General features: G+C 44.2%; 1 long non-coding RNA gene across 2 annotated transcripts; it reads right to left on the reverse strand.

The window, feature by feature from the left end:
• Positions 1-726: 726 nt before the first annotated feature.
• Positions 727-3,850, reverse strand: LOC129554851 (uncharacterized). Of its 2 annotated transcripts, none has more exons than XR_016039225.1 (5): positions 3,748-3,850; positions 3,523-3,604; positions 2,434-2,497; positions 1,474-1,546; positions 727-902 (listed from the first exon to the last, which is right to left on the reverse strand). It is a non-coding gene; the product is annotated as an uncharacterized LOC129554851 (long non-coding RNA). The 2 variants fall into 2 exon arrangements; XR_016039224.1 differs by having other exon boundaries at positions 3,688-3,830.
• Positions 3,851-13,060: the final 9,210 nt, after the last annotated feature.

Here is a 13,060-nt window from a genome sequence, read left to right on the forward strand (position 1 = left end):
ATGTTCCCTGGGCCTTTTGGCAGGAAAGTCAGATTCCCTCCTGGATAGGAGAGGCTGCGGGGACCCTGAAGTGATAGCCTGGATCATTCCTCCAAAGAGGTGATGTAGCTGTGAGTAAGGGGCATGGTCCTCCCTCTTCCAGGGCAAAGGGGAAACTGAGGGCTTCCATGTTAGGGAGGAAGAGTGGACTCGAGAGGACCTCATCAGTCTTGCTCAGAAGAGAGCAGGGCCAGGATGATGGGACCTGCTGGGGACAGGGGAGAGGTGGCTGAGTACTGGGAGCCAGGGCATCACCTCTCTGAGCAAGCTGTCCCGTTGCCATGGGTTTAAATCCTAGTCCTGCACTTGCTACCCTGTAACCTTGATGAGTCACTTATCCTCTATAAGCCTCAGTATCCTCATCTGTAGAATGGGGACGAGTCATGTCTCTTGGCAGAAGGGTGTTGTGAGGAAGTCATGAGGTCAGGTGTGCTGGTGAAGGCAGCCCTCCATCTTGGCGGTGGTGTAGCAGAAGCAGAGTGAGGCTGTCTCCACGTGACCTCAGGTCACTTTCTTGCCCATCCTGGGCCTCGATGTTCCCTCTTATAAGACAAGAAATTGCGGCTGGATAATCCCAAGTGTCCCTTCCACCTTTGGATCCAGGTCTCTGCTGCCCTGATTGCCCATACCTCACCTCCCCCAAAATCCCAATGGAAGGAATGCCATGGGCTACACAGAAGGTGCAGAAATGCCTTTTTATTGCTGAGGGTGGAGGGCGACAAGCATAGGCTGTCCTAACTGCGAGGAGTATCTGAGAAGTGTCCTTTGACTGGGCTCAGTTGTCACTTCTGGGGGATGGTGGCAGCACCGCCCATCCCAGAGGGAGACGGTACAGAGATTCAATCACGTCCCTGGGAAACGATCTGAAAGGAGACCCTGGTGTGAGCCATGGACACCCCGGGGCCCTTACAGGCTTCTGCGTTCAGCAGGCACAGCTGCTGGAGTACTTCCCCCACACCCTGCGAGCTCTGAGGCTTGGGGAGGGACTGGCAGCTGCGGTTTGGGGTCTTTCTCTGGCACTTGGCACTGACCCCTCCTCATCCCCTCACCCTCCCATACCCTTATCTTAGCAACAGTGGCTGATGTGAAAAGACTGATTGGGGACCCAGAGGAGCCAAGGTTTAGGGTTCAGTGTCTGGTCAGGATTATGAATCAGACTGAGATGCAGTTGGGCCTCTATCCATGACCAGTGTCAGGGTTGAGTCAACTACTGGAGTCAAAGCTCAGTCTGACTGTTCCAGACTCAGTCAGGGAGCAGAATCAAGCACTGTCTGAGTATGTGATTAAGGGTCAGGACTTGGTCTGTAACCAGGATCAGGGCTCAGTTTGCTACTAGAGAAAGAAGAGAAGCCAAGCTTTACTTCTGCTTCTCCACAGGCCCCTGTTGGGGGTTCTCACCCTTCCTCAGCCCGGTGCCCCGAGCCCGGTCCTTACCAAGGGATGGGTATTGCAGCGGTTTTTCTCATCTGTGCTCTTCACTTTTGCTTTGAGTTTTTCTGAACAGTAGCTGAAGGGACAAAATGAGAAGCAATTCTCAGGCTCCAGCACTAGAAAGCTGAATAGAAATCAGACACCGGTGGCTGCCACCCTCTAGCAGGTCAGACTTGACAGTCATGGGACCACTTGCATGTCACTGTGTCTCTCTGAGTCTCAGTTTATTCATCTGTAAAATGGGTATGATGATGTTACCCACCCCACAGGGATGTTGAAAGGGTCCAATGAGATTGAGATGGCATGCGAAACACAGAGCAATCACCCAAGGAAATGGGCCTGTGACTATTTTCTAGAAGAACCACCTCCAGCACCCTGATACTGTTGTTCAACCCATTTCTGTTGCCCCACAGCCCCAGCAACCACAGTTATGCCAGAGACCCAGGTTAAGGAAAGTGCCCTGGAGCTGGAGGTGAAGCCATAGCTCCTCCTAAGATGGAAAAGGGAAGGGGCAGTGTTTAATAGCAATGGGGATGGGATATTAGGCTCTTTCTGCTTCTTCTTTAAATCCACTCATCAGTTCGGCAGTGTTGACAGTCTCCTTTCATCTGGGAGGAACCCGAGGCACAGGTGGAGCCAGTTGACCCCAACCCCACAGTGCTAAGTAGCAGATCAGAATTTGAACCCAGATCTGGCCTGTCCTCTTTCACACATCATTCTGCACAGCAGGTTCTGCAGACTTGACAAAGGAGGGCAGTAGAAGCTCTTAGAGGCCCCCAGAGGCCATCACTCTGTAGGAACCCCTCGAGCCGCCCTCTCCTGACTTGCTCAGGATGAAGGGTCTTCAGCTTCTCCAGGGTCCCCTGACCAGACCTGACTGTGGAGCAGGCATAGAGCAGGGTGCCTGCCCCTTGGAAGGCTGCAGAGGGAGCCTGCTCACCCCTTTCCCAGGCTGTGACTTACCGATGACTTGCTTAATAAAACTCACATCCAGGGAGCTGATGATGGTGTGGATTCGTGGGAACACCTGAGGGCCAGAGGGAATCAGGGAGTCAGAGACACAGAGACAGAGAGAGGAAGGCAGGGAAGAGGTTGGGACGAGGAGGGATGAGAAGAAACAGGAGAGGAGAGGATGGTCGTTACCCACGGTGAGCGCTCTGCCTGCCTCACGCAGAGACGCTCACTACCTGGGATCTTAGAATTTTTGAATCTTAGGATTCTAGATTAACAGAAAACTAGAAGGCACAAATCTGAGAATCAGAGAAAGCTAGAATCCTAATACCTCAGAACACCAATATCCTAGGACCTTGAGAATCTAGATGGTGAGTATCCCAGAACCCCACGCTCTAGAAACCCCGACCTTCGGAACACTGGAATTTTAAGCAGTCAAATGAGGCCCTGGGAATCATAGAGAAGTGTTTCCCATGATTGTGTGTGCATACAATCCCCAGGGTATCTCGTGAAAAATGCAAATTCTTGAGTCAACTGGTCTAGGGTAGGGCCTGAGAGTCTGCATTTCTAACAAGTCCCCAGATGAGGTCAGTGTTGCTAATCTGAGGACCACAGTTTGAGCAGTGATCCTCCAGTTTAGTAAATCACAGAGCCACCTGGAGGATTTCTTTTCTGTAAACTGAGATTCCCAGTTCCCTTCCAGAGTGAATAATTTAGAATCTTTGGAATTTTCTGGTTTATGGTACATATGACCTTATTTATGAAGCACAGTAAACTTACTTATGGTACGTATAGTTTTTGTATTTAAATAAACCAAATAAAATTGTGTTCAATAAAGAAGAACATTGCTAAAAGCCTACTGGAAGTCCACGGGTATGGTAAATGGCTCAAGTGTGGGACCCAGTGGTTTCAACTCATGTCAGGCCCCTGCTCACCTCCTCCCCAGGCCAGGCTGACTGAGGGAGGGGAGGCAGCAGCTGACATCCCAAAGGGAATTAGGCCCCTCAAAATGGAAGGTGCCCAGAGAGTACAGCCCACCAGGGAATGTCACACCTACCCCCACCAGGCCTGGCTCTGCACCCTGAGAAGTAGGGGACTCACCATGTCTGGCACTATGAAGGTCTTCACCTCTTCTACAAGTGTGATAGCAGTGTTATTAATTTTCTCAAATGATCCAAAGGGCCTAGAGAAGAAAATGATAAAGATTAGTGAAGCGGTCAGAGCAGCTAAGCAAGAACAGTGGGAAGAGGGTGCTTCAAGGAGTACCTTGAATTCAGGTGACTTGAGCCTCTACTCAGGGGGATCATCACTTAGAACATGACTGACCAGCAGCCCATGAGAGTCTTGTCACAACCATGAGACCTCATCCATCATCTCTCTTTATCCATCCATCCATCCATCCACCCCTCCATCCATCCATCTATCTATCCTTCCATTCATTCATTTAACACATATTTATACAGGACCAACTATATACGCCAGGAACCAAGCCAGACTGGAGAGACAGGGATGAACAAAGCACAAGCAGTTCCTGACCTGGTAACTAAATAGGAAACAAGTTTTCCTAAGCCTGGCTCCTTCCCACCTTCAGCCCCCAGCATAACTGTCACCTCCTCAGGGCAGCCCTCCCTGACTGCTGCCTAAGGGAGGGCTTTGTATCATTGCACCTGTTCAGTGTGCTGCTCTGCCCAGGGATGGTTGCCATCTGACATTTACCTTGAGGGTTGTTTATTGTTGGACTGAATGTTCATCTGTTCGTCATTCCCTCAAGAGAATAAGCTCCAGAACAACTTCTTTGCCTGCAGTCACTAATAAATTCTCCAGAGCTCAGAATGGTGACTGCCTGGCATGGAGGGTATGCTCAGCACCTTTTTGGCTAAAGAAATAAATGAAGTAAACCTACAACTAAATATATAATGACTACTTGTGGCAGGTATTCAGAAGGGCAAGAGCAGATTCTTACAAGAGAAGAGGAAGAACCTTGCTTTAGACCCTGAGTGATGAGATGTACATTGAGATGGGATGAGGGAAAGATGTTCTTGGCATCCAGAACAGCCTCTGCACAGGTCTCGAGGTGGAAGGAGTTTGTTTGAGGCTCAGAGCAAACGCTAGCGTGTCTAGGGCAGAGTAGCAAGGGGGAGAGCACAGTGATATGAGGGTGGATCCAGATCAGACAGAGCCTAGATGGCTCTGGGAGGGCTTGGGATTTTTCCCAAGTAGAGAGAAAAGTCTCAACAGGGTTTGGAGCAGCAGAGTGGAATGCCATTTTACAGATATGAACACTAAGACCCAGAAGGCAGGATGATTTTCCTGGGACTATAGGCTGGGCAGTATCCAGGAGGGCTCAGACATTTGAACTTATAGCTCAGTCTTTCAAAGTGATGGTAGGCTGCAGAGCCTATCTTTGGTTTTGGGAGGTCTTTAGGCAACCTGTGATCAAATCCTTTCTTGAGGCAGGATGGACTGACCTCTGCTCATGACTCAGCCTTTTTCCTTGCCAAGGCCAACCTGCTCCAGGCTTCAGCTTCCAGACCACTTCTCTCCCAACCATGACCAGGGTCAGCCTTTCTCCCTCCACCCTCTTCCTTGGGCTAAACATGCCTCCCTAAACCTAGGAGGTTTAAGATGCAGATTTAAAGATGTGAGTTGCCAGAACAGGGATTTAAATGGAGAGGATTAAGTTTTTCAAGATCTCATTTTGGGAATTTTCCAGTAGGTAGAGGATGATTTGGGGACAATCTGAACTTAGAGCCCATGGCAAGTATTTACTACTCTTCTTTCCCCTCCTAACTAGAGGCAAGAAGGTGAACACAGTGAATTATTATTATTATTGAGGGTCGATATATAATAACAAAAGGGTCAGTTCTTCAAGAAGACATAAGAATGCTAAATGTGCACGCACCTAACAACAGAGCTTTAAAAAGTATGAAGCAAAAACAGATAAAGTTGAAAGGTGAAATATGCAAATCAGTTATGTTTGACGAGGTCAACACTCCTGTTTCACTTACAGGAAGAACAGAGACAGGAAGTCACCATGGATATTATTATTACCGAGAGCTTAGTATGTGCCAGGCTGTATGCTGAACACTTGCATTTTCTCATTTGGTCAACACAGTAGACTATGAATTATATGTTACTATCATCCTCAGTTTAAAGATGTGAAAATTGGAGCTCTTAGAGATAAAATGATTACAAAACCACAAGTTAGTGGCAAAGCTAACTTGACTCCAGAGTCTGACCTCTTTTTTTTTACCATACTCTGCTCCCTCCCAGGTATAGGAATAGGTCTGATATTAGGGGTTCCAACTCTTCTGGGATCCCCACTCTGCTGAGATGTGTAGGCCTGACCTGTACAGCGATGGGAGTAAGATCGTGGCTGGTTTGTGAGTGAATCCTCCAATGATCACGACAGTTTCAATGGTGACACTTGTCTCGAGGACCAACTTGAGGGTCAAGTCAACAACCGTGCCCGACAGAGGGCTGTAGGGAATAAGATTCACAGTGAACAGAGGTGGAGAAGTCCCTTCACGTTGCCCACAGGAGTCCCTCTCTCTGTAGACATTATATAGGATGTCTATGGACAATGTCAATAATATCTGTTTTCTTAATGAAATCTACATTCTTACATTAGAGTCTCTTCTCCTGGCCATATGGATTTGGCTCATATGAAATTTAATATTGTATTGATGATTAAAATAAAAGTTAATATTTCCTGAGTACAAATTCTGTGTTAGGCATTTTTTAGAAAAGTATTTTACCTGGATCAATCCATTTAATCATGACAACAATACCATAAGGGAAAAGTACTATCATTATCTCTATTTTCAACATGTGGAAACACTTGGTATAGAGGTTAAATAACTATTCCAAGATATCATAGCTAATGAATGATGAAATCATAGTGCACTTAACTGATAAAAACTCTTCTATACATCCTCATTTTCATATCTCTTTGTATCTTGAAAGCAATTAAAATGCTTGAAAATTCTGTTTTTCATATAATATTCACAGCCCTTTATTACATACTGTACAGTACTATATGATCCATACTGGTCACTGCTGTTTAAAGAGAATCTTGAGAGACAAAATACTGCTGGAGAAAAATTTGGCAAGGAGTCATATATGTTCGTGTTTTCTCAATTTTTCAAGTTATATAAGTAAATAAGCATTATGATTTTGGAAATATACTTCGTAGAGATGTTTTTAAAAAGTTCGGTTATGGTCAATGTTTCTTAGAATGTTTTAAAGGTTAGGATTTTAGAGTTCCCTCCTTATTTTACAGTTGGGAGACCAAGGCGACAGCATGGAAAAGTGCCTGATTTCAGATTGGAGTTCTGCTGGCCATACTGCACTGCATCTCCCAAACCTCAGATTCTAATGCATACTCACAGGGTCACGGTGACCTTAATGATGACTGGGATCCTCAGGATAATGCCTTTGCCATCATAAGTCGCTGTGACTATGATACTCACGACGTGGATTTTCCTTATTCTCAACCTGTGCAAAAACGACAATTCACCCTTGTCATTCCTCTTGATAGCCGTTGCTGGGTACCTGTCTATGCCGGCATTGTGCTGAGTTTTGAGCCTCATGGATCTTGCCAGCTTTGGTCTTCATGAGGCCCTCTTCAGGGATTGGATACTCTACATTGGGTGGCATGACAAACTGAGCATCAGACAGCTGTAATTTCTCTCAAGACTCCAAGGATGAATATTTGTCAGAGCCAGATTTTGTTTTTTTTTAATCAAAGTATAGTTGCTTTACAATGTTGTTTTAGGTTCAGGTGGACAGCAGAGTGATTCAGATATAGATATATATAGAGATACAGATGTAGTTCAGTTCAGTCGCTCAGTCGTGTCCGACTCTTTGCGACCCCATGAATCAAAGCACACCAGGTCTCCCTGTCCATCACCAACTCCCAGAATTCACTCAAACTCACGTCCATCGAGTCAGTGATGCCATCCAGCCATCTCATTCTCTGTCGTCCCCTTCTCCTCCTGCCCCCAATCCCTCCCAGCATCAGAGTCTTTTCCAGTGAGTCAACTCTTAGATGTAGAACTAGAGATATATTTTTTTCAGATTTTTTTCTCTTATTGGTTATTACAAAATATTGACCATAGTTCCCTGTGCTACATAGTAGGTCCTTGTTGGCTATCTATTTCATATATTGTAGTGTATATATATTCAGAGAATATATATATACACTACACTATATATATACACTTCGGAGAAGGCAATGGCACCCTGTTCCAGTGCTCTTGCCTGGAAAATCCCATGGATGGAGGGGCCTGGTAGGCTGCAGTCCGTGGGGTCGCTAAGAGTCGGACACGACTGAGCGACTTCACTTTCACTTTTCACTTTCATGCATTGGAGAAGGAAATGGCAACCCACTCCAGTGTTCTTGCCTGGAGAATCCCAGGGACGGGGCTGCCGTCCATGGGGTCACACAGAGTCAGACACGACTGAAGCGACCTAGCAGCAGCAGCAGCAGCAGTGTATATATATTAATCCCAAACTCCTAATTTATCTCCCATACGGCTTTCCCTTTTGGTAAACATAAGTTGTTTTTTTTTACATCCAGGGGTCTGTTTCTATTTTGTATAAGTTCACTGTGTTGTATTTTAGATTACACATATACGTGGTATCATATTTATCTTTCTCTATGTGACTTACTTCACTTAGTATGATTATCTCTGCATCAAGCCATATTTCTGCAAATGGCATTATTTCATTCCCTTTTATGCAGGGCCAAAATTTGAATGGAGAACTGCTTGACTCCCAAACTTCAAGTATGGAGACATTTATGTGCTGTGAATTCTAGTTTCTTCTCTCCTGAAGGCATTCAGACTTTTATACTCAGCTATATTCAGAGAGGAAAAGTCTTACCCCTTGGAAAGGGGGCTTTAGGCACCATCAAACAAATAGAGGTGAGGGGGAAGAGAAACTTCAACCTGATACTGAAATCATGGAGTGGGAAAGCCCTAGCCCATGAAATGCCAGACAGGTCCTGCAGCCCTGATTCCAATTTTGCCAAGCTCTGGAAAAGCTGGCCTCAGACTACTACCACTCTTAGGGACACACAAGGTTAATTCACCATTCGGTCTTTGATCTTCAACTTACCTCCCCAAAGATATATATTCTCTTTTCTTGGAACAAAGAACTCCAATATGAAGCATTAACTCACCAGAAACACTTGTATGCTACATGAAAATTTTTAAAAATTTTCTCATCCAACATGTTCTCCCGAGCATCCGCCAAACACTTGGGTTTCTGGAGTAAGTCAAAATCATCCTTCACTTGCTGAAGGATAGCTGCAAAAACAATCTCCATTTAGTATGATATTCAACTGATAAAGCAGCCACAACGCAGCAGGTACTAAATGAGACTATTTGCCCAAGTTATTTTATTCAATTTTTATAACAACTCCATAAAGTTGGTGTTACTATTTTCTGCACTTTCAGATGAGGAAAGAAAGGATCAAAGGTTAAGAAATGGGCCTAAAGTCACACAGCTAGGAGACCTTGTTCCTTCTATGTTGCCTTCATCCTAATATATACTCATCATTCATCAACAAAGCAATCAATCCACTTTGCAGGCAATAGATACTGATTTCACGTCAGCTTCTAGTAGTGAAGCTCTAATGATATACTCAAACAAAAGAAATAAATGAACAGAATCAAGGGAAAAATATGGCTTCAACTTAACGGAAGTGGCAAATAAAAGTCCCTGGATGACAGCTTTGCAACAGGCCTGCTGCTGCTGCTGCTGCTGCTAAGTCGCTTCAGTGGTGTCCGACTCTGTGCAACCCCATAGACGGCAGCCCACCAGGCTCCCCCGTCCCTGGGATTCTCCAGGCAAGAACACTGGAGCGGGTTGCAATAGGCCTGAAGTGAAGTCACTCAGTCGTGTCCGACCCTTAGCGAACCCACGGACTGCAGCCTACCAGGCTCCTCCATCCATGGGATTTTCTAGGCAAGAGTACTGGAGTGGCTTGCCATTGCCATAATTCATACAGGAGCAGGAGGGGTATATCCTGATGGGGGGGTGGGTGGTCTTCAGAAAAAAGAGGGATTTGACAGAGTAAATGACAGAGTAAACGTCATTTACTCATGGCAGATGTAGAATGGCACATGTGAAAAAAATTAAGAATACATATTGTGAAAATAATTCAAATGAGAAACAAGGCAACAACTAGCTCAAGGAAAAACAAAAGGCTATAACAAAAGCTATGAAAGCACAGTAGTGCTATTTGGATCTGCAGTAACAGTATCTACCTAATTATAATGATGCAAACAGAGATGCAAACTACATCTGGTCCTATAGCTTAATACAGACACTTTTGCTTCTGAGCTCAGTTTTACCAGCAATGAAATTGGGAACTGAGGCCCTTCTGTATATTTGAAGGTTGCCTAAGCCTTGGAGAGGTTTAAAGCCAGTTATTTTCAGAGTTAGTTTCTCCTATAAAGAATGTTTGTCAGTGAGCTGGTAATGCTTCCAGAAAATGAAAAGAAGGCCAAGTTCTCTTAAGAAATCAGAATTATAAAGAGATATGACTAACCAGAAAGTTAGGTAGTTTTAAACCTACTTAAGCTTGGTAGGGAGTAATTTCTAATTAGGTAATACAAATTACTGAGAAAACGGAATGATCCAACAGAAGAATATGCAACAAGTATTAATAAAATATTTAATTTAAAATATGTAAATGGCTAATAAAATATGAAGAACTGTACAAAAAAGATCTTATCAGTATAATCACAATGGTGTGATCACTTTTCTAGAGCCAGACATTCTGGAGTGTGAAGTCAAGTGGGCCTTAGGAAGCACTACTATGAACAAAGCTAGTGGAGGTGATGGAATTCCAGTTGAACTATTTCAAATTCTAAAAAATGATGCTGTGAAAGTGCCACACTCAATATGGCAGCAAATTTGGAAAACTCAGCAGTGGCCACAGGACTGGAAAAAGTCAGTTTTCATTCCAATCCCAAAGAGGGCAATGCCAAAGAATGTTCAAACTATAATAAAATTGCACTCATTTCTCATGCTAGCAAGATAATGCTCAAAATCCTTCAAACTAGGCTCCAGCAGTACGTGATACAAGAACTTCCAGGTGTACAAGCTAGATTTAGAAAAGGCAGAGGAATCAAAGATCAAATTGCAAACATCTGTTGGATTATAGATAAAACAAGGGAATTCCAGGAAAGCATCTAATTCGGCTTCATTGACTAAGCTAAAGCCTTTGTGTGGATCACAACAAACTGTAAAATATTCTGAAAGAAATGGGAATATCAGACTGCCTTACCTGCCTCCTGAGAATCCTATATGCAGGTCAAGAAGCAACAGTTAGAACCAGACATGGAACAATGAACTTGTTCCAAATTGGGAAAGGAGTACGTCAAGGATGTATATTGTCACCCTGCTTATTTAACTTATATGCAGAGTACATTATGCGAAATGCCGGGCTGGATGATGCTTAAGTTAGAATCAAGACTGCTGGGAAAAATATCAATAACCTCATAGATGCAGATAATACCACTGTAATGGCAGAAATCGAAGAGGAACTAAAGAGCCTCTTGATGAAGGTGAAAGAGCAAAGTGAAAAAGCTGGCTTAAAACTCAGTATTCAAAAAACTAAGATCATGACATCCAGTCCCATCACTTCATGGCAAATAGATGGGGGGAAAATGGAAACAGTAACAGATTTTATTTTCTTGGGCTCCAAGATCATTGCGGATAGTGACTGCAGCCATGAAATTAAAAGATGTTTGCTTCTTGGATGAAAAGCTATGACCAACCTAGACATCATATTAAAAAACAAAGACATCACTTTGGTGATAAAGATCTGTGTAGTAAAAGCTATGTTTTTTTCAGTAGTCATGAACAGATGTGAGAGCTGGACTGTAAAGAAGGCTGGCACTGAAGAATTGATTCTTTTGAACTGTTGTGCTGGACAAGACTCTTAAGAGTCCCTTAGACTGCAAGGATATCAAACCAGTCAATCCTAAAGGAAATCAACCCTGAATATTCACTGGAAGGATTGATGCTGAAGCTAAAGCTCCAGTACTTTGGCCACCTGATGCGAAGGGCTGACTCATTGAAAAAGACCCTGATGCTGGGAAAGGTTGAAAGCAGGAGGAGAAGGGGACGACAGAGTATGAGATGGTTGGATGGCATCACTGACTGAGTGAAAATGAGTTTTTGCAAACTCCTAGGAGATAGTAAAGGGTAAAGGGGCCTGCTGTGCTGCAGTCCATGGGGTTGCAAAGGGTCTGACATGACTGAGAGACTGAACAACAGCAACAATAAAATGTGAAAAAAGTGAGTGCATTCTTTCATAATTAGGGAAATGGTAAGTGGGATGAATTTTAAGCTTTCATTTGTGAGACTGTTGAAACATTTCAGTTGTTTATACCAGTGCTGTCAAGGGAGTAGAAGAAATGGTACTCTAACAGAGGATTGGAGAAAATAGGGGATTATTTGTCAGCATCCCTAGCTCAGTTGGTGAAGAATCCGCCTGCAATGTAGGAGACCCCGGTTCAATTCCTGGGTCAGGAAGATCAGCTGGAGAAGGGATGGGCTACCCACTAGTATTCTTGGGCTTCCCTTGTGGCTCAGCTGGTAAAGAATCCTCCTGCAATGCAGGAGACCTGGGCTCCATCCCTGGGTTTGAAAGGTCCCCTGGAGAAGGGAAAGGCTACCCACTCCAATATTCTGGCCTAGAGAATTCCATGGACTGTATAGTCCATGGGGTTGCAAAGAGTTGGACATGACTGAGCGATTTTCACTTATAGTTTAAAATTTGCATACCTTTTGAACGTTTCAAATGTCAATTTTAGGAATTTATCCTATGCATATATTAGAAAAGTTTACCACGATGTTAATACAAGATATAAAATGATATTTAGTTAAGCATTGGTTATTTCTAGAAAACAAAAGAACCAGGAACCAATTAGCCACCTCTTTCAGAATACCTCCCATAAAGAGCAGCCCTTAGTGGCAGTTTTTGGTAATAAAAGCATAGGATTTAGGAGTCAAGTTCCTATGTGCCACTGATCATCCCTCTTGCTGACTTACATTCAGATGCACTGTCATCACTCTCAAGTTCTTTTTGAAGAACAGATTTTAGCTCGCTCACAACATCCTGGCCAGAAGCAGAGACAGATGCTGAAGTCCCAGTGAGAAAGCAGCACAAAAGAACAAGTTTCCACAGCTGAAACATCTTGTCCTGACACCTGGATAGTCATGGGAGGAACAGGAATGAGAATTACCCCTAGGGAAACGGGATCTTGGATGAGAACTTATCATTCTTAGACTCAACAGTCCTTGAAAATAGATGTGGTTATCTCCTCTCTTACAGATTGGTAGCCCAGGTCAGGAAGCTAGAGAAACTTACACAAAGATACATAACCACTGAGTAGAGGCAATAGTATTTGAAAAGTCACACTCGACTCCAGGTCAATGCTCTTTACACAGAGGTCATTTGTGTTTTCTGGCTTCTCTGCCTGAAACGTTTCCCTCTTCTTTGCATTTTTACATGAGTCACTTCTTACTGAGTCTGCAGCTTCAGTAAGACATCATATCCTCTATAAAGCCCACTCTAGGCCCCTTCCCAGGGTCTAGGTCAGGGGCCCCACTCCACCAT

This window comes from Moschus berezovskii, chromosome 15, assembly GCF_049115385.1.
Source record: "Moschus berezovskii isolate FMDL1 chromosome 15, NW_MosBer_1.0, whole genome shotgun sequence".
Taxonomy (NCBI): domain Eukaryota; kingdom Metazoa; phylum Chordata; class Mammalia; order Artiodactyla; family Moschidae; genus Moschus; species Moschus berezovskii.